Source organism: Pan paniscus, chromosome 7, assembly GCF_029289425.2.
Source record: "Pan paniscus chromosome 7, NHGRI_mPanPan1-v2.0_pri, whole genome shotgun sequence".
NCBI lineage: Eukaryota > Metazoa > Chordata > Mammalia > Primates > Hominidae > Pan > Pan paniscus.
The window spans coordinates 56107124-56126577 of NC_073256.2; the positions used below are offsets into that span (position 1 = coordinate 56107124).

Here is a 19454-nt window from a genome sequence, read left to right on the forward strand (position 1 = left end):
TTCTGTTTCAGCTTCTCTTTTAGAAAAAGAGAATAATAATAATAATAACAATAATAATAGCACCGTGCCTGCCTGGCAACAGGGAGCTGAGCCTCTGGGCCCCTGGAGGCTCAGATCTACCGGTGCCCAACAATCACCAGAGCCAGGGCCGCTTTGCTGAATCGTCCCCAGACTCTACTTCAGAGGCTGCCACTGTGGTCCTCCCACCATCCCATAAATATGGAGGCAATTAGCATGGAGCTCAGGTCCAAAGGGAATTCTCAGAGCCCTGTTCATCTTCATAATGTTGAAGAAAACCCTCTAGGAGGCCCACGTCACTGCTGCGGCAGGCTGGCTGCTTCTGCTCTGATTAGGGATCCAAGAGACTCACACAGCTCCCCTCCTATAGCCCTCTCCTAGCCCATAGTGCTCAGGGGCACCCACTAGACTGCCACTGAGAAGTCTATTAAAAAAGACACTCCGTCCTCTCCTACCAAAGCATTAACAGGCTCCAAACTTTCCCAAGCTCTAGACTCCTTTTACCTTATTTTATTTTATTCTACTTTATTGTAGTTTACTTAGCGATAGGGTCTCTCTATCGCCCAGGCTGGAGTGCGTTGGCACAATCATAGCTCGCTGCAGTCTCCAGCTCCTGGGCTCAAGCGATCCTCCTGTCTCAGCCTTCCAAGTAGCTGGAACTACAAGCACATGCCACCATGCCTGTTAATTTTTTTCATTTTTGTAGAGCTGTGGTCTTGCTATGTTGCCCAGGCTGGTCTCAAAATCCTGGCCTCAAGTGATCCTCCTGCCTGAGTCTCCCAAAGCTCTGGGATTACAGGTGCGAGCCATCACACCCAGCCCTATGTTCCTTTTAAATTCCAGAATCAAAGGGCAAACCATCACTCAATCAGCAAGTACTTACTTCCACAGGGCACTATAAGGAAGACCAAGAAGATCCACTTTATCCCTTTGCAGCCCTGGGTCCCAGAGTGGACATCTGCTAGCACTGCTGATGGCAGTCTCACTGCCAGTTCTGGGTGGGTTTTCTAAAGGCGACTATCTTTTTGATGGCCCATGTACCTCTCAAAGCCCCATTCTCTTGTTCGAGCTGATTGCCTGATGTATGTCGAGCTGACTGCCTGATATGTGTCAAACTGACCCTATCACCTTGGTTACAAAGCCATAAAATCCCAGGGTTGCAAGAGACCTCAAAGAGGTTTTTTCTGCCCCCTCCCAAAATCTAACCCCATCCACTACGAACTCCTCTTGAGTCAAATACATAGTTCTTACTTCAACATGCCATGCCCAGTGAAAGCTCAATAAATATTTATTGATGGTGGTGCCCATGATGAATTAACAGCCAAAGCTATAAAATTAAAGTTTCACACAAGGAGAAACCCCAGTGAGAAAGAAACTGCTAAATAAAGTTTACAATTTTTCAAAATGACAAGTGTTCACACACACACACACACACACACACACGGCGTGGGAGACAGAAGACCACCATTCTCTACCTTGCCTATTCAAGGAATCGGAAAACAGGAAAGTCCTTCTCATAGAATATTCCTGCCTCAGTGAGGGGTGTGCTCAGCTTCTCAGAGGCCAATCAGCCTAGCCCGTCAGGATGTGCCTGGCCCTGGACCAAGCGTCTCACATTGTCTCCTTGCTGGAACCAAGAGCCAATGGAACAAAAACACAAAAACACAAAAACAAAATGGCGCTGTTTAGGGCTTTATCCAGTGTCCCAAATGGGCGAAAGTAAACACAAGGATATATCCAATTCTAAGGATGCTAAAACCTCAAGAAGGACAGACAGCTTAAAGGAGAATCCTTAACAAGATAATACGCACCTAGAAAAAAAGGCTAGGGTGTGTAGCTATAAAGAAGACAAGAACTTTGAGACCTATTGAGTAGAGACCAGTCATCACCAATCACAGCCAACCCTTGCAGCCCTTCCCCTGCCCCAATGTGTTTATAGACATGAACACGCTGATTGCAGGTCTAAGAGCCTCCATGGTTCTTTTTAGAACCAACTGACAGAGCTAGCTTTTTTCTTCCCCCAGCTCCCTGGACTTCCTTGAACCGCAGCATGGAAGCACCAAAGCTCACTTGCTGCCTTTCATTCTCCATCCTGTGTGACTTAGCAGGAGCTCATGGGAACTGCTCAGTCAGGATCTTGTCATACCGAGCCACAGAGCTGTCTGGACATCAGGCAGAAGAGGGCCCTGCAACTCCTGATACCAAACCAGAGAGGACTGTTTACAAGCTGATCAGGTTCGTGGGCTAAAGAAAACCTCAGGCAATTTGGAAGGGGGAAAACAGGGAAGGCCTTGAAGAAATGGATTAGACCAGCCTTGACAACATAGCAAGACCCTATCTCTACAAAAAAATTTAAAAATTAGCCAGGCATGGTGACACGTGCCTGCAGTCCCAGCTACTCAGGAAGTTGAGGCAAGAGGATCATTTGAGCCCAGGAGTTTGAGGCTGCAATAAGCTGTGATTGCACCACTGCATTTTAGCCTGGGTAAAAAAAAAAAAAAAAGAAAGAAAAAAGGAAAGATAAGGAAATAGATTTGAGTTTGTGCTAATCTTACAAAGTTAAGTGAGATCATACCCCCAGATTCTCTCCCACCAGAGGGAGCTGGTTGGAGCCTGGTTTTGCATTAGCCTAAAATGTTCTGATGCAGCACACCGTGGGGCTGGTGAGGGTTGGGTGGAGCTGGAGCAGACATAGAAAGGGAAGCCCTTGAAAACCAAAGACAGTGTCTTAGGGGGACAATTACATCATGCCCTTTCCCAGGTCCAGCCCTTTGGGCAATGTTGCAAAAGATCCCCCAAAAGAGCTTCTGCCTGGAGCAGGTCAGGAGCTGCAGTGTGGGGGCCCTGGGGCTGCGCTGCCTCTTCCAGTCTTCTCCTGGACACTAGGCCATTCTCCCTTTTCCAGCTCTTGTTCCTTGTCCAATCCTCAAGAACCTCTTATTTGAAAACTATGCTAGTGGTTGACCAGGTAACCAGAAATTTAGAAGACAGAGAGAGAGGCTGGGCACAATGGCTCACGCCTATAATCCCAGCACTTTGAGAGGCCCAGGTGGGAGGATCACTTGAGCCCAGGAGTTCGAGACCAGCCTGGGCAACAGAGTGAGACCTCATCTCTATTAAAACTAAAGAGAATAAATAAATAAATTAACTGGGCGTGGTGGCACGTGCCTGTAGCCCCAGCTACTCAGGAGGCTGAAGCAGGAGGACTGTTTGAGCCCAGCAGTCTGAGGCTACAGTGAGCTACGTTGCTGGGCGACAGAGTGAGACCTCTAGAAAAAAAAAAAAAGAAAAAAAAAAGACAGAGAGGTTGGGGGAGGGGGTAATCTATGAAGCTATGGACAATGAACATCTCATGGCATCACCCTACCCTCGGCTTGGTAGAGTTCTTCTTGCGGGAAGACCACAGCATGTCCATGGACCAAAAGAGAACACCCACAGTTCACTTGGCAACACTCAGTGGGCCCTTCCCAGCCCAGGCCTGTCTTCCCTGGCTGCTGAAGGTGGCCTCATGATTCCGCTCTAATTTTTGGTGTGTGTTCCTGCCCAAATGGGGTGTCTGATCTTGTCATGGCCAGCGTTTGCTGCAGAAGAGGACCTGGTACACTTTTATAGGAACCGAGTTGTTCCCTGGGGCTAGACTCTAATGCTGTCCAGATGCAGAAAAACAGAAGGGCCATTCAAAAACAACCGAAATATCAACACACTTTGAAAGCGGTCTGTTAGCACTTGCCATAAGCACAATAAACAAAACAATGAAACCATCAGAAAGCACCGTGAGACAGTCCGGCTTTAGGAACTTGGCTTTGATGGCTTAGAAAAGCAAAGAAAGGGGGCAGAACCAGTTCCCACTTGGGCTGAGGCTTGTTTATTCTGCTTATCTGAAGTCAGAGCTAACAATCCTCGTCTCGATGAAAGGACCTAGAAGTTTCTCCCTCACAACTGGCCCCTCTTCAGAGTAGGGTGGCCTTCTGCAAGTGGTCAGTTTCTGCATGTGGCCCATAAAACACCCATTTTATAACATGACTCCTGTCTGTTGAAAGACCCTTGTTTCCTCTATGTTCCATCAACAGATGAGTGAGCTCAACAAACAAGAGCATCTGCTGGAGCCCTTACCTGGGTGGGCTGGTGGGAGGGAACCCTGAGGCAGGGTTCCAGTTGCCCCCTCCTCAGCAGTTAGCTACCCTAACCCCAGGTGAGTCTAAGCAGCAACCGAGGGGGCTGTTGGTTCTGCCCAAGGCCCCACTGCTGAGACCTTTGTCCTGCTTTGGAGGGAGAGACCACCGGGAGAGAAATGTCACCCGTCATCCCAGCAGACACTGCACACTGTCTTCCAATCTGAGTTGCAGAGCTGGGGCTGGGGCTGTCCCCCCGGGTGAAATGAGGCCGCCTTTTCACCACAGTCACTCAAGGTTATTTCCCACTGTCTCCATGGCGCAGGCTTTGCTTAATTCCCGAAGTGGGTGCTGGCCAACTCATCTATCAAATTACCCTGCCAGTGATTTAAGTGAGCTTAGTTCATTTGGGTGCCGTCCTCTTGCCTTTTGACTCTTAGTCAAGCAAAATAGGGGATTAACCAAAGGGGCGTAGGGGGACTTGACATGGCTGTCTGTTGCGGGAGGCTGGAGGGCACCAGAAGTCAATGTGCCCCAATGACAGGGTGACAGCCTGGGAGGCCCAGGACATGGGCTCCGGTGCTCTGCTGTGCCTTACAACCATAGGTCCCTGTCACGCATTCCCCCGCCTCCCGCAACACACACACAGTGGCCCTCAGTCTCCTAAGCCCCATGGGTAGATGAGTCAGAAGACTCTACTTTGTTCTTCCTTCCTAATTGAAAAAGGGGGGAAAAAACAGATGCCAGAACAAAGGCACTAAACATACCTAGAGCAGGAACTCTCCCTTCTCTGCTCCAGGCCTGAAGACTGCAGTCTGCTTTACCATCATCCTCTTTCTTCTCTGTAGAACACGTGCAGTGTCTGCCAGTTCAGTCTGATTCCAGCTGTTTCCCTGGAACAGACTGTTACCGATTCAGCAACAATCAGTAAAAATTTAATGTGCCCAATCGCCGCCCTTTAACTCCTTCCCACATCTGAACGGGTGGGGATAATCTTGAGACCCAACCCCCAACTTCCCCAGATGGCTTTCACTCTATTGTAAATGCCACTCCCAGCATGAAGGGCCTACCCCCTCCACTCCTGTCTGGCCGAATGAGGACCAAAACAGCAAAGCCCAAGAGGCTTAGGGTCGGATGCCTTCCAGAGTGGCCACCTTTCCATTGATTGGCTTCCTGTGGCACAGAAACATCCATAGGATATGGATTTTTGGAGTGAGAAACCTGTGATTCAAACCCCATCTTTAGCCCACACTAGCAGCCAGCCTCTTGACGGCTAATTCATCTATTGTAAGGACTAAAAGAGGTCATGTCTAGCCAGGACCAAAGCACAGCCCAGCACAGAGTACGTGCAATAAATATTAGCTGCTTTATTCTCATCTTTGCCAAAATTCAGCTGTCCATCAATCCACAGACAAGTATTTGTCAGACGCCAGTTAAGCGCCCAACACAATGGGAGTTCAAAGGATACAGATAAATAAATCAAGATCACTGCCTTGGAGGCACTCCCAGGATAATGGAGAAGATAAGCAGATCTTTACAGACAGAAAATGCTTTGGCAACACAGAGTGACATTCTTATGGGGGCCATAGGGGCCTGTACCAGCTTAGAGTCATCCCCATGGTGCTGCTCCTTCTTGACTAGGTGACCGGGGATCAGTTACCTAACCCCTCTCAGTCTTGGGTTCCTCATCTGTAAAATGAGGAAAATAACATCTATCTCATCAGGCTGTTGTCAGGATTACATTAAATTAAATTAAATAATTTCATTGAATAATTTAATTTGATTTAAGTTAATTTAACATGACCCTTATCAGCTGTGTAACCTCCTATGGGAAATGTGGATAATAACTGACCTGTTAGCTGTATGTGGTGGGGCACAGCTGTAGTCCCAGCTACCTGGGAGGCTGAGGTGGGAGGATCCCTTGAGCCCAGGAGGTCGAGGCTGCAGTGAGCCATGACTGTACCTCTGCACTCCAGCCTGGGTGACAGAGTGAGACCCTGTCTCAAAAAATAATTATAAAATAATTGACCTCCTTTGTAGGGATGTTCTACAGATTGTTTGTTAATACATATAAAGCTGTTATTACCCTCTAGGATGTAAGTGCCCTGAGGGAAGGATTTTGGTGTGTTTTATGCACGGATACATTCCAAATAGAACAGGGCCAGGTACATAGTAAATAATACTAGTTTACTGAATGAACTGTTGAATGCCATAGGAGAACAGAGCCATTCCAAGAAGGCTTCCTGGAGGAGGCAATGCAGAAAGGTGAGCAGGAGTTATCTAAGCTGAGAAGATGGGCGGGGCTACTGCAGAAGAAATAGGCAGGAACCAGGACAGAGCACAGGGGAACAGGAAGCCTCAAGCAATCTAGTATTTGGAGAATAAAAAGTACAAGTCAGGCAGGGGCAGGAGGTAGAGATTCTCTCCCAAATGGTCCAGTGGTTGATGTTAATGGGGCCAAACACAAACATACCCAAGATACATACCCAGGAGAAATGTGAGCATTTGGGAAAAAACAACTTCCATCGGCCCCTCCTGAGGCCTCCAAGTCACTGGGCCTGATTCAGGAGAGCAGAAATAGCATTTCCTGTGAGCCCTTCACCTCTGGGGAAGGTCCGGTCACAGGAGACCCTAACCCATCTGTCTGCGAGATTTCCAGCCCACTTGGAGAATGAGGCAACCATGCCTGTGAACTCTGACCCCATCAATCCCAGCAGGAGCTGGGGAAGAATTTACATCTTCAAAGGTCCTGCTAAATGTTAGCCAACAGCCTTCTCCCAGCCCCCAGCCCTCACCTTCTCACCCTCTGGGCCACCAGGGGTCAGGGACTAGGGTCACACCTGGCCAGGCCAGGCCAGGGCCCAGATTCCATCCAGCATCTCATCAGCAGAGCCATCCTGCTCCCTCCCTGCCACACCCCTTCCCCTCCACACCCACACTTGGACCCGGAGCTGGGAAGACAATGGCCACCGTGTAAGTGGCCTTCAGACAGACAGGGGCTCGGGCTGCCCACCCTGGAAAGAGTCCTGGGTCTTGGATCAAACCAGGGAGTGAGACAGGCCCCTGGACCAGGGTCAGCTCCAGAGACTGCCCCATCAAACAAGTTTCAGTGACCTCTCCCTGACCCCCAGTAAGCTCCAGTTGTTCCTCTGATCTCCTGGAGACAGGGAGACCTGTTAACTTTTACCAGACGCCTTTGACACGGGCACTAGGAAGAACCTGGGAGGGTGGTTTGCTCACGTGTCAGAGCTCGGGCCAGCAGTCACCCTGACCAGCTCCAGCCAGCCCTGGAGCTCAGGCCACAATACCTGCCCCTTCTCATGGGCCACAGGAGTTGTGAGGACAGGGCTCTGGGCCCAGCAAGCCAAAAGGGGAGCCCAGGCCCCCAGGATCACCCCACACTGGCCACTGACTTGGGACCCACCTCAGACTTCGATTTCCCCTGCAGATGACTCTCAGGACATAATGGCCTCAGCTCACAGCCCTAAGCAGGGGCTGCCCTGGTGATTTTGCAGATGAGCATTTAAGAGCATCCCCCTAGAGGCGGGGGCTTGCTGTGGCAGACTGCAGCCCCGAGATCAGTGGCTCTGAGCTGCCACTGTGGACCTGGGTCCACGTGGAGACGATTTCCCAGCTGGTGCTGGTGAAGGGCCAGGGACAAAGCCATGGCACCTCCAGGCATGCCTCACTGCCCTGCCTCTTCCATCCCACCTCCATCAAAGGTCCCCACAGCTTCTCCCTGCAGGGGAGCAAGCACTGGCAGGAATAGTAGACCTAAAGGCTCAGGAGCTCTGCCAATCATGAGCTGTGTGGCTTGGGAAAATCACTCAGCCTTTCTGTGCCTCAGTTTCCCCACTTGCAAAACAGAGTAGACAGAAGGTCTCCAAGATCCCTACGGTTCTACCTTCTCTGACCTCAAGATTCTTTCACCCCCCCAATCCCTTTAAAACTCTTCTGTTCCTACCAAAGAACTTTATAGCCATGGGAGATTACCCAGCTTAAGCCCTTTATTTTAAAAATGAGATAGCTGGAATCATGAGCTGGGTGGCCAGGAGTGAGATGCCTCAGGGCAGAGCCAGGCCTGGAATCCAGGCCTCCTAGGACTTTGTTCTTTATGCCTGGCCTGCTCTAGGCTCACAATCCCCCCGGAAGCCACCTCCTCAGAAGGTGCACATCAAATTATTTGCCTGGCATCCAAGACTACCCACCCACTGGCCTGCCACTGGCCTGCTCTCTAACTGCCCCCGGGACCACCTCCCTCTCTAATCTGACTCACTTGCTGTCCCCAGCAAGTCCCAGGCTCAGTCTGGTCCGGGGCCTCTGCTCGGGAAGGCCCTGCATAGATCACCCCATGCCCTCCCCTTGCCTCAAAGCTTCCTCCCTAGCTGCCTCCCCCGCCTTCTCCCTGATCTGCCGCAGGCCCTGTCTCTGAGTCCTGCTTGCTCACTTCAGCTCTTCAGCCCAATCTTAAATGCACCCCACTTCCCGCCTTCTCTACACAGCCCACGGGCAGTGGGTTGCGTTGGTTAGGAGCTGCACACAGCGCCTGGCAGCCTGGGGTTGAATCCTGGCCCCACCACTCACTAGCCACACAGCCTTGGGCGAGCTACTGATTCCCTGGTGCCTCCGTTTCTTCTAATGAAAAGGGCATAATGGGAGTTCTTAGTTCAGCCTGTCACTGTTAGGATGATCTCTGTAAATACATGCAATCACCTAAAACAGTGCCTGGCATGTAATGTGCGTGTGTGTGCGTGTGTGCATGTGTTATGTTTCATGCATATCTATTTCCCAACTGGACTATAAGATTCTCTGAGTTCCAATATAAAAATGTATTTCAGGCCAGGCTTGGTGGCTCACACCTATAACCGCAGCACTTTGGGAGGTCAAGGCAGGAAGATTGCTTGAGCCCAGGAGTTCAAGACCAGACCAGCCTGAGCAACATAGTGAAACCTCATCTCAAAAAAAAAAAAAAAAAAAAAAAAGATGTTTTAATTAGCCAGGCATGCTAGCATGCACCTGTAGTTCCAGCTACTTGGGAGACTAAGGTGGGAGGATCACTTGAGCTCAGGAATTTGAAGCAAAATGAGCTCTGATTACAGCACTGCACTCCAGCCTGGGGGTACAGAACAGGCCCCTGTCTCTAAAATATACACATAGATATAAAATAATAATGTACTTCTTGCTACCTTCTAGGACTGTGGTGATGCAAGTGAAGGAGGCATTCAAAACTGGATGGACAGTTCTATAAGAACCCTAGTGCTAGGGGTGGCTCAACACTGGGTTGAACTAGCTTGGGATTGGAATGCCACCCATCAGCACAGTTGTAGGACTTCGGGACAGCACAGTCTCCCATCAGGGGATTTCCCAAGCCATGAAGATTTCCCTTAAAATTCTAAATGCCCCTTGCCATCTCCTACCCCCAAAAGAGCCCCTTACATAAATTCTGTTGCTCCACCTGCTCTGCTTGGTGCCCAGCCCCGCCCCTTCCCGCTCCCCACACCCCACAGACAAAAGGCTGTGGTTGATTGATGATGACAGTGACCCACCACTGACCCCTCCAACCCAGTCCCACTGCTGCCCATGAGGTGCTCAGTCCACAGCCTCCAGGGTTGTTTGAAATGCAGACCCCCACCCTATGGGGCTGTTGGTTTTCTTCCACGTGTGAAGTGGGATCTTTGATGTGTGCCCTACTGGGGTGTCTCCAAAGGTCTGGGTCCTGGGATCACTGCCTAAAGCAGTCTACTCACCAGCCTGCCTTTATGTGGTTCAGGGCATGAGGCTAGACAGATCTGGGTTCCAATCCCGACTTTTGGGCACACTTACCAACTCTGTGCTTCTCCAATCTCTGAACCTCAGATTCCTTATTGTGAAGAAGAGACATAAGGTATAGCCCAGATAATTATTTAAAGGTTTAAATTAGATAATACATAAAGCTTTGGCCACAAGGAGGACACATTGTAATCAATAAATGATTTTAGCCATAGTGAACAGGAGGAGGCTGAGGTGGAGGAGGAGGAGGAAGAGAAGAGGGAGGAAGAGGAAAGGGAGGAGGAAGAGGAGGAGGAGATTGAGGAAAAAGAAGAGGAGATGGAGGAGGAAGAGGAGGGGGAGAGGGAGGAAGAAGAATAAGAGAGGAGGAAGAGGAGGAGGAGATGGAGGAGAGAGAAGAGGAGATGGAGGAAGAAGAGGAGATGGAGGAGGAAGAGGAGGAGGAGATGGAAGAAAAAGAAGAGATGGAGGAGGAAGAGAAGGGGAAGGAGAAGGAGTAAGAGAAGGAGGAGGAGGAAAAGAAGGAGGGGGAGGAGATGGAGGAAGAGGAGGAGGAGGAGGAAAAAGAGGAGAGGGAGGAGATGCAAGAGGAAAAGAAGGAGGAGGAGGAAAAGGAGGAGGGGGAGGAGATGGAGGAGGAGGCAAAGGAGGAGGGGGAGAAGATGGAGGAGGAAGCGAATGCAGAGGGATGGAGATGGAGGAGAGGAGGAGGTTGTTGTAATCATGGAAAGGCAGGGAGTTGTCTGTGAGGACTCACTTTGACTCCATTCTGTCCTTCTTCTTCTTCTTATACTAACCCCCTTGATCTTCCTTTCCCTAGAAGAGGGGCATGCCAAGCGTCTTCCTTTTGCATGCACACACACATACACACACACACACAGAGCATGTTACCAACAGCTTTTTATTTAACTTTCTCCCTGCCCAGAGCTTCTCTTCACTGGCTCTCTGGGACAAGCCAGCGCCGTGGAGCTGTCTCTTTTTCATTTCTCAGCCTCACTGGCCATTCCAGGTATCTGCTGATGGGGCTCTTGGCCCTTATAGCCAAGCTGCCCAAGACTTGACTTGCTCTTTTTACCAAAAAAAAAAAAAAAAACTATTTCCACTAAACCACTGAGCATTTCATATGTTGTAATTTTAAAGCCACTTCTTTACTCATTTCTTCCGTTTATTTGCCTAGTCCTCAAGAAATATTTGCTTGATGTGACTTCTTGGAACCAAATGTTGGTGCCCAACTGAAAGGGATGGAGCCCTCCGGACTGGGAAGTTCCTCTGAGGATGAGGGCGGCCGCCATTTTGAAACGAACAGACTCCAAAAGCATGCTTCACTGGGCCTGCCCCTGCGATCTTAAAACAGATGTCCGTGAAATGTGACCCATGAATAGCAGTTATCTGGAGAGAGAGCTCTGAAGCTGATGAAACCATTAGAGCCACTGAAGGCACCTGGTAAATGCGATGCGGGGAGTACAGAAGAGAGAATCAGAAACACACCGGCACGCTCATTCCCATGAGGCCACTTACAGTGGGTAAAACGTCGCTTGAGAAGAGCGGGTAGGTGGCTGGGGCAAGCAGGAATGTAGAATCGTGTTTGCATTTGAGAGGAAAGAAGGGTTGGCCTACCGCAGAGTTCCAGCCCCATGGCCATGCATTCTCTCTCCACTACTCTCTCGCTAATCTCTCTCTCCCTCCAGATATACCTCTCTTTCTTCCTCTCTCTCCTCCCAGCTTCTTTGTCTCTTTCTACTCTCCTCTTCTCCCCGTTGACCTACCTCTGAGTTCCAGCCCAGCCCCACAAGCCCCACATTCTCTTTTTCTCTTCCCTCCTCCTCCTTCTCCTCTCTCTCTCTCTCTCTTAGGCCTCGCTCATGGGGACTTTAATGACAAGACAAACCAGACTTTGTATACTCTTCATGGTAAGAGAATGAGGAGGGACAGATGAAAGCCCAGGATAAAAGAACGTTGCAAGGCTAGAATGAGATAACCCCATTAAAGAATGTCCATAAACATCTCTGAAAAACACCTTCCCCTGGAAAGGCAATGGTGAAGGAAGAGATTTTTTCAGGCCTCGATTCCAGGAAGCTCATAGGACAAAGAGATTTTTTTCCCTGAAAGAACTCCAACGATGCAACTGCCTCTCTACTCTCCCGTCTCCACATCCCAGGATGTTCAGAGCAGGGACAGTGGGGCCTTGATGGGGAGAGGGTCTGGGGCTGAGGAGCTTAAAGAACTGAAATATAGAGACCCTAAGCAGAAGCACTCATCTACTCCCCCTGGAGCAAAATGAACCCGGGGAGGGGGAGGAGGAAGAGGGTGGGGGGAGCTTTCCAAGCCGAAGGAGTCGCTGAGTTAAATTACAGGGGCCTGGGAGGGATGATTAACAGCTCTCATGGTTTTCTGCTTCACAGCCATTACTCAACGCTAAACCTGAGGCTTCTCGGTTACATAGCCCAGCGCGGGCCGACCATTTTTTCCATTGACTGAAAACACATTCCGACTGAAAACAAACTTTGGATCCCCAAGGCTTGGCAGGCCCTGGGTCCTCCTCCATATTTAATCAACGGGAAGCTAAACACTTTCAATCTGTGATGGCTCATTTGGACGGGGTCTCGGGGCTTTTGCTTGGTGCCAGATATAATAACTCTCCTTTCTCTTTTCTAAGGCCTATTTTATAATTTTGCTGTTTTTCAATGTCAAGCCCGTCTTTTGAAGAATTTTTATTGGATTTCCTGCTAGACTTCAACGAGGATTTTTCTTGCTTTGGCAGAAATATCAAGCAGAACAGGGGAAAAACTCAATCGTCATCTTGGAAAGTCGCGATGGCGTGTGTGTGTGTGGAGGGGGGAGTCCTTTGTTTGCACACAAACAGGTTTCTGGAAGGCTGGAGCCCCAGTTGCCAGCTTCGAGGGGCCCTCTAACTTCTGAGTCATGGGGTGAAAGTTGACATGGCAAGGCAGATGGATGTGGGAAGAGAGAGGAAGTTGGAACAGGATAAGGAGAGAGGCGTGAGTGTGTGAGACGGCTCAGGGCAGTTAAGATTCTACTCTCGGCCCGGGGCACAAACTCTGACACTGCCAGGCACAAAAACTGCTGGGACATTGAAGGCCAGGGAGACAGTGCCCACTCAGGGGGCAGCGGACAGACTCTTACCCAACAGCATGGCCCCCTCAGAGCTGGCAAAACCCCAAGAAGGGGCAGGAAGGCCCCGTCCCAGAGGCTGCCATTCTACTAGCATAGCCGTGGGCTGTGTGCCTGCTCAGGGCAATGCTGAGATCTTTAATTTTTCTTCACAGAGATTATTCCCCAGAGGAAGCAGCTTGCCAGTGAATGACAGCTTTTGTTTGCTCATGTTTTCCTCTCCTCCCAGAGTCAACTTTCAGAATATACCAGGATGTTCCCTCTCACTTGACTTTCTTTTCTTTTCTTTTCTTTTCTTTTCTTTTCTTTTTTTTTTTTACTGGAGGAGAGGGGAGGCTCCACAGCATATTATCCAAAGGCGAGGCGGATGGTTCTTTGTCCAATAGTGAGAGAGGGGAGAGAGGGGCCGTTGGTCTTCTCTTTTTGTGTTTTACGTTTTTACTTCTCATGTTGAGATGTTGTAACGGCACTTCATACCTCCTCGGCTGCTGTTGTCTTCACAATGCACAGAACATGTTCCATGTCATGTCATCTTGCTCTTCCCACACAACCCTTCTGTGGGGCAATACTGGTTTTGGAATTGCCATTTTAGAAGTGAGCAAACAAGACTCAGATCAAGTGACCCAGCTCAAGTCTCATGGGCAGGAAGTAGACAAACCAAGGTCTGAACCAAAGTGAGTGCTTTTTCTACCAGGCTACAAAATGGAATGTTGCAGGGAGCTGCCTGCCCCGTGAGTGAGTCCTCTCCCTGTGCTGGGTAGAGTTCTCAGTGTAGATTCCCTGGGGCAGAACACACTGAGAGTTGCATGGTGATTTTTACCCCATCCACCAACTGCATATCAAAGTCTCTGCAGGCTAGACTACGAGACCAGGCGTCCAAAGCATCTAAGCCACTGCTCCCCACTCCTTCCACTTCCAGTGGCAAAAAGGACTCAAATAGACTCAATCCACAAACGTTCTGTGGAATACCCACTCAGGGCTAGAATATTGAGGGATTTGGTGCAAGGAAAAGATACCCTCCCTGCTCTTAAGGAGTTTACAGTCCAGATGAGGAGACAAAGCAGAGAACCCTATGTCATTACAACTGCTAAGAACCTTGGAGATCAGCCATCTAAACCCCGTGTTTAGCAGTAAGGATATGGGACAGTTCAGGGAACCGAGGAGTGGATCAAGAGGGGCAATAGGAAACAGTGTTGCGTTTCATGCTAAAGAGTACAGTGGGGCAACTGGCGCGGTGGCTCACACCTGTAATCCCAGCACCTATGGAGGCCAAGGCAGGAGGATCACTTGAGCCCAGAAGATTGAGACCAGCCTGGGAAACATAAGGAGACTGTGTCTCTATAAAAAAATATTTTTTAAAAAATTAGCCAGGTGTGATAGCGTGTACCTGTAGTCCCAGCTACTTGGGAGGCTGAGGGTTGGAGGATGCCCTGAGCCCAGGAGGTCGAGGCTACAGTGAGCCATGATCATGCCACTGCACTCCATCGTGGGCTACAGAGGGAAACCCTGCCTCAAAAGAAAAAAAAAGAGTGTGGTGGGGTCTGCAAGCTGGTCAGAGAATGCTAATTGGTCCAGACACACTCTAGGAGAACATAAAATTTGGTCTCCATCTTGAAGCATATATAGCACTGAATAGATGGACAGAAAGACAGGTGCCACAAAAGCAGAAGGAAGAAGGCAGACTGAAGTCTAGTGTGCCTGCGGGACAGTGAGGGGCTGGAGTCCAGAGAGAGGGAGGAGAGGAAAAAACCAAGGCTGAAAATTTGGATGAAGCCAGACCCTGGAGGATCTTCAGCAGTCAGGAGGAACATGCATGCAAAGCCAGAAAGAAGATAGTTGATGGTCAGGGTTTCAGGGCTTGCTGACCAATGAAACCCTGGTCCTGTAATTCTGTAAGCTCCAGACCATTTCCTCCACAGCCACACCTACCAACCCATCTAAATTGACACCCCCGGAGGCTGGGGGCACACGGAGGTCCCACTGCGCACTATTCTGTGAGTCTGGATTGAGTAGCACTGCCGCGGGGTTCACCTAGCCCAACACATTCAGGTCATCCGGCCTCACACCCACAGTCCACCCTTTTCTCATTCCTGCAGCCACCACCTCCATGTTTCTGTGAGCTCCCCAACCCCAGGCCCTCCTCCCTGGCTCTCCAGGACGCCCCAGGCAAGGACTGGTTTGTCCAAGCTGGAAGAGCAAAGAGTGAAAGGGCCAGGGAGGAGGAGGCTGCTTTGGGGTCAGTAGGAGCTCACATTGGCAGACTAGGACATCAGAGAGGAACCCCTTTCTGCAGGACAGCAGAGACACAGTGAATGGACATCTGGGGCCAAATTCCTCCAGCGCACGGGGACCCTAAGGGCACGAAAGCCAGAAAGAGGACCCCGCTGTGTCCCTGGTCTCCTACTGCACACTCCTGTGGCTTGAACATCTCCATCAACTGTTGCTTTTTTTTACCTTGTACCTCACTTTACCCATTTTAGCCTAAAAACAAGAACGTCTGCCCTCTTCCTTCTTAACCAAGACTGAGATGAGGACAAGTCAGACCCTTCAGACCCATCGTTTCAGGGACCAGGTGTGGCAGCTGTTGCAGCTAAAACTCACAATGACCATAGTAATGTCATCGTTCCTCTGCTTCCAAAAACAAAGCCTGTCTGCGTTCATTAACAGCCCTTTGTTCTTCTAGCAGCTCCAGCCTGAATGAGAAGCACGTCCTCCTGGGAGTTACATCAGCAGCCTGGCCTTCCATCTTCCTCCTCTAAAGAAACGTCCCTGCCACCCTGAGCATCAAGCCCTCGGGTTCCTAAAGGCCGAGGCGCTTCTTCTCATTTACTTCCCTTGAGGAAGAAAGACCAGCCCATCCACCCTCATTTCCCACCGAAGGGCACCGCAAATAAAGTTTGCCCACGCAACCAGGCCACCACCATTAATTTCTCTCTGCCCTGCTCTTACATTCTCCTCAAGGTTTTCAATCCCCTAGAGAGGCTCCCTTCCCTCTTTTCTTTCCTTCCTCCAGCCCCCCTTTTCACCTCCCTCCACCATTGTTTGAGGTTAAGAAGCATGCTACGGTGTTCTATAAATTACTTGGCAAGAGTAGACGACAAAAGCAAAATATAATTCAGATTAAAGTCATCCTCCCGCTGAAATGATAGTTTCTTAAATAAATGGCGATGCTGCCTATCAATCTTGCTGGCAACTGGTCCTCTCATATTCATCTTTCTGGGGGTGATTTAGGATCCACCTGGGTCCTCCGAGAAGATTCTCCCATCATTTCCTTCCCGTCTCTCTGGATCTTGCTGCTGGGCTTGGCGCAGTTGACAAATTCTCCAAGTAATCCCTCAAAAGATTGGAGAAATGCTCCGAACGCTCCATTAAATTTATTTTCCATGCTTTAAGAGACCCAAAACTATGTCCAATAAATAAGTGTTCCCTGTGATTTACTGAAATGCTCCTCTGATTTAAAGTTATAGGGGGAAAAATATGGCGCCCCTGGGAGGGAAGGACCAGCCTCACAAGTGAGACCAGATGTGAGATTTCTGCCCGGGGAGGGGAGAAGAGGGGGAAAAAACAACCCAAGTGGTGGAGGTTTGAAAGTGACAATGTCTGAACCCAGGTTCTCGGCTTTAACATAAAAGGTCCCCAGTTGAACATTCTTTCTCACAAAATTTATTGTGGTTGTAGTTAGAGGGGGAACCATCAAAAGAGTAATTCTGGCCCTTGTTTTGCAGAGCTCTTTTGATAAATATGATACTTAGAAATATGCCTCCCACTAGACAGAAAAGCCATATAGTTAAAATGAAGTAATCTGTCAGTAAACTCGCTAGAATCAAAGCCAAAATGAAACCTGTAAAAGGAGAAGGGGGAAAAAATCTCCACTTAGAAACGTTTGAGTCAAGCAGGGGAGAAGGTAGAGATTAAGAATTGTCCTTTATTCAGATATTTTTATCTACGGAGTTAAAAGCGGAGATTTATTTTTAAAAGGGGCTATTTATGTTCCAATCTCCAACAGATGGGTCTGTGTTCCTGCCTCGCTCATGCAGCTCAGGCTCAGCAAAAAAACAGCTTCTCTTCTGAGCTGAAACTTACCCAAAAGAAGGAGGAATAAAAACTTTGGGAAACAAATGTAACCTTTGGAGCTGCTTGGTAAATACTGGAACTGTTTACTATGGAGGCCCAGATGTGTCAAAACCAAGAAACAAACAGGAACCAGCAAAAACAGATGTGAAGACTAGACATGTATACATATTAACCATGTATTGCATATGCATATGTGTGCACACGTGTCACTCATGTACTGATTCCCAAAGGGCTGGATAACTTCGGCCAAGAAAATTCCCACTGGGGAAGAGACATCATCCACAGGTTATCCCAAATAGTTCTATCTTAGGAGTCCACTTCTCTGAGTCTCTCTTCACGTGATCAATCACTTGTTTAGAAAATCTTTCTCATGGTCAATAACAGAAAATTTTTACATTAGCTCCACTAGTGAAATTACCCTCAAAGCATTTCTTGCACCAAAAGAAACCAGACTCCATGGCTGCATCAGCGACTGGGCTAGCCACTCTGGAAACAGGTTCCCAAGCCTTCAAGAGCTGCCAAGCCATCCCAGAATAAAGCGCCCCTCCTCACCGAGCAGCAGGCTCTGGTCTGCGCAGCTTCCACAAGGCCTGATCCCAGGAAAAGCCTTCCTGCTTCCCAGGGACTTCCCCATTCCTGTCCCCAAAACAACGCCTGAGGCTGTCAGCCTAGAGAAGGGGAAGTCCCCACCACCCCGTCCCAGGATGCGAGGAAGGAGGACATTTACCCCTCCTGCGGGACAAAAAGATTAAGGCCCATGGTGTGTATACAGCCTCGGGCCAATTACAGTTTTCAAATTCTCCCACTCCCTCCACTGGCATTTGTCCTAGAGTGAAATGTGCCTAAAATGAAGAGGAGAAAGACAGAGGATAACAGAAGGGTGTCAGGGAAGGGGTCTTAAATATCAGATGACTCCAAATCTGACCCTGGTTCTGCCATAAAGTGTCTGTGTGACCTGAGACCAGTGGCTTCACCAACCGGAACCCCAGTTTCTTCCATCTGTGGTGAAGCGTTGAACCAAATGACCTCCTGCTTCTCAGACTCCCAGAGATGGTCCCTTTCTCAGGCCCCAGGGCCTCCCTCCCTCCAAGGCACCCCTGCAGGTCTGGACAGAGTTGGAGGGTGTGGGGTTGGAACGGCACCTGTGTTTACAATGGTACAATCTGCAGTTTACTGTAATGAAATCATTTAATACATTCATAATTTTTTTGGCAAGGGGTTGTGTTTATGGTGAGCAAGACAGAGAGGGAATGATTGACTAGGACTGATTAAAACGATAAATCAAAAACGAAGGCGGGAGGACATGAAGAGCGCAAAGCCACGGGCAAATCCAATTTAAGTCTCAGGCTCGGTGTCTTTGTGGGAACAGCTTGGCCTGAGGATGAGCCAGCCCTGGGGGTGGGGGCCCCGGGCCAGGGTGGGAGTGATGGGGCACAGAATCTGGCAGCTCAACCCAACAGGGTTTATCTTCACCGGGCTGAGAAATAAGGAAATGGTTTTACAAGAACTCATTTCCTTGGGCCTCTGTCTTCAAAAGGATTTAGGAGGGCTGGAGAATAAAGGAGAGTGTGTGTGTGTTTGTGTGTGTGTCACATACATGTGCATCCAGGTAGAATAATTTGAGCAAGACCTAGAGGGACTTTCCAGAATCAAAATTATCTTTAAAGAAAAAAACGATCCTTCAAGTAAAGTATCTGAAACTCCACTGCTAGCAAGGATTAGCAAACACTTCTGACCTTGCACATGCTGTCCTTCGATAACTGAGTGCCTACTGCATGCCAGGCACCGTGCTGGGGCAGAAACAGATTGTTCACTTAACGAATAATGAGCAAGTCCAAGCACTGTCCTAGGCCCCAGGGATAGAAGAGTGAAAAAAGAATCCCCGACCCCATGGAACTGCTCTTGTGGGCATTTACCTCCTTGTGAATTAAGCACTATGTTTGCCCCTGGAAAAACAGGCTTCCAGTCAACAGTTGTTTATACAACAGTGTGATAAATGCTATAACTCAAAGGTGTACAAAGGGTCATTAATACTGAGGGGTTGAATTCTGATCCAGGTCTTTATTATTATTATTATTATTCAACCCTTCTCACTCCCCGACCTCACTGTTCCATCATTCCCCACCCTGCTTCCATATGGACCCATTGTTTAACTCCCACATATAAGTGAAAACATGAGGTATTTGTCTTTCTGTGTCTGAGTTGTTTTATGTAGTGTTCTCCAATCCCACCCATTTTGCTGCAAAAGACCTGAATTCATTCTTTTTTATAGCTGAATACTATTCCATTGTGTATATATACCACATTTCCTTTATCTAGTCATCCATCGATGGACACTCAGGTTGATTC

The 19454-nt window shown here is 49.0% G+C and overlaps 1 long non-coding RNA gene across 1 annotated transcript; it reads left to right on the plus strand.

Moving 5' to 3' along the window:
- Positions 1–10267: 10267 nt before the first annotated feature.
- Positions 10268–16224, plus strand: LOC134730872 (uncharacterized). Its single transcript, XR_010112866.1, has 3 exons — positions 10268–11447; positions 15512–15603; positions 15715–16224. It is a non-coding gene; the product is annotated as an uncharacterized LOC134730872 (long non-coding RNA).
- Positions 16225–19454: the final 3230 nt, after the last annotated feature.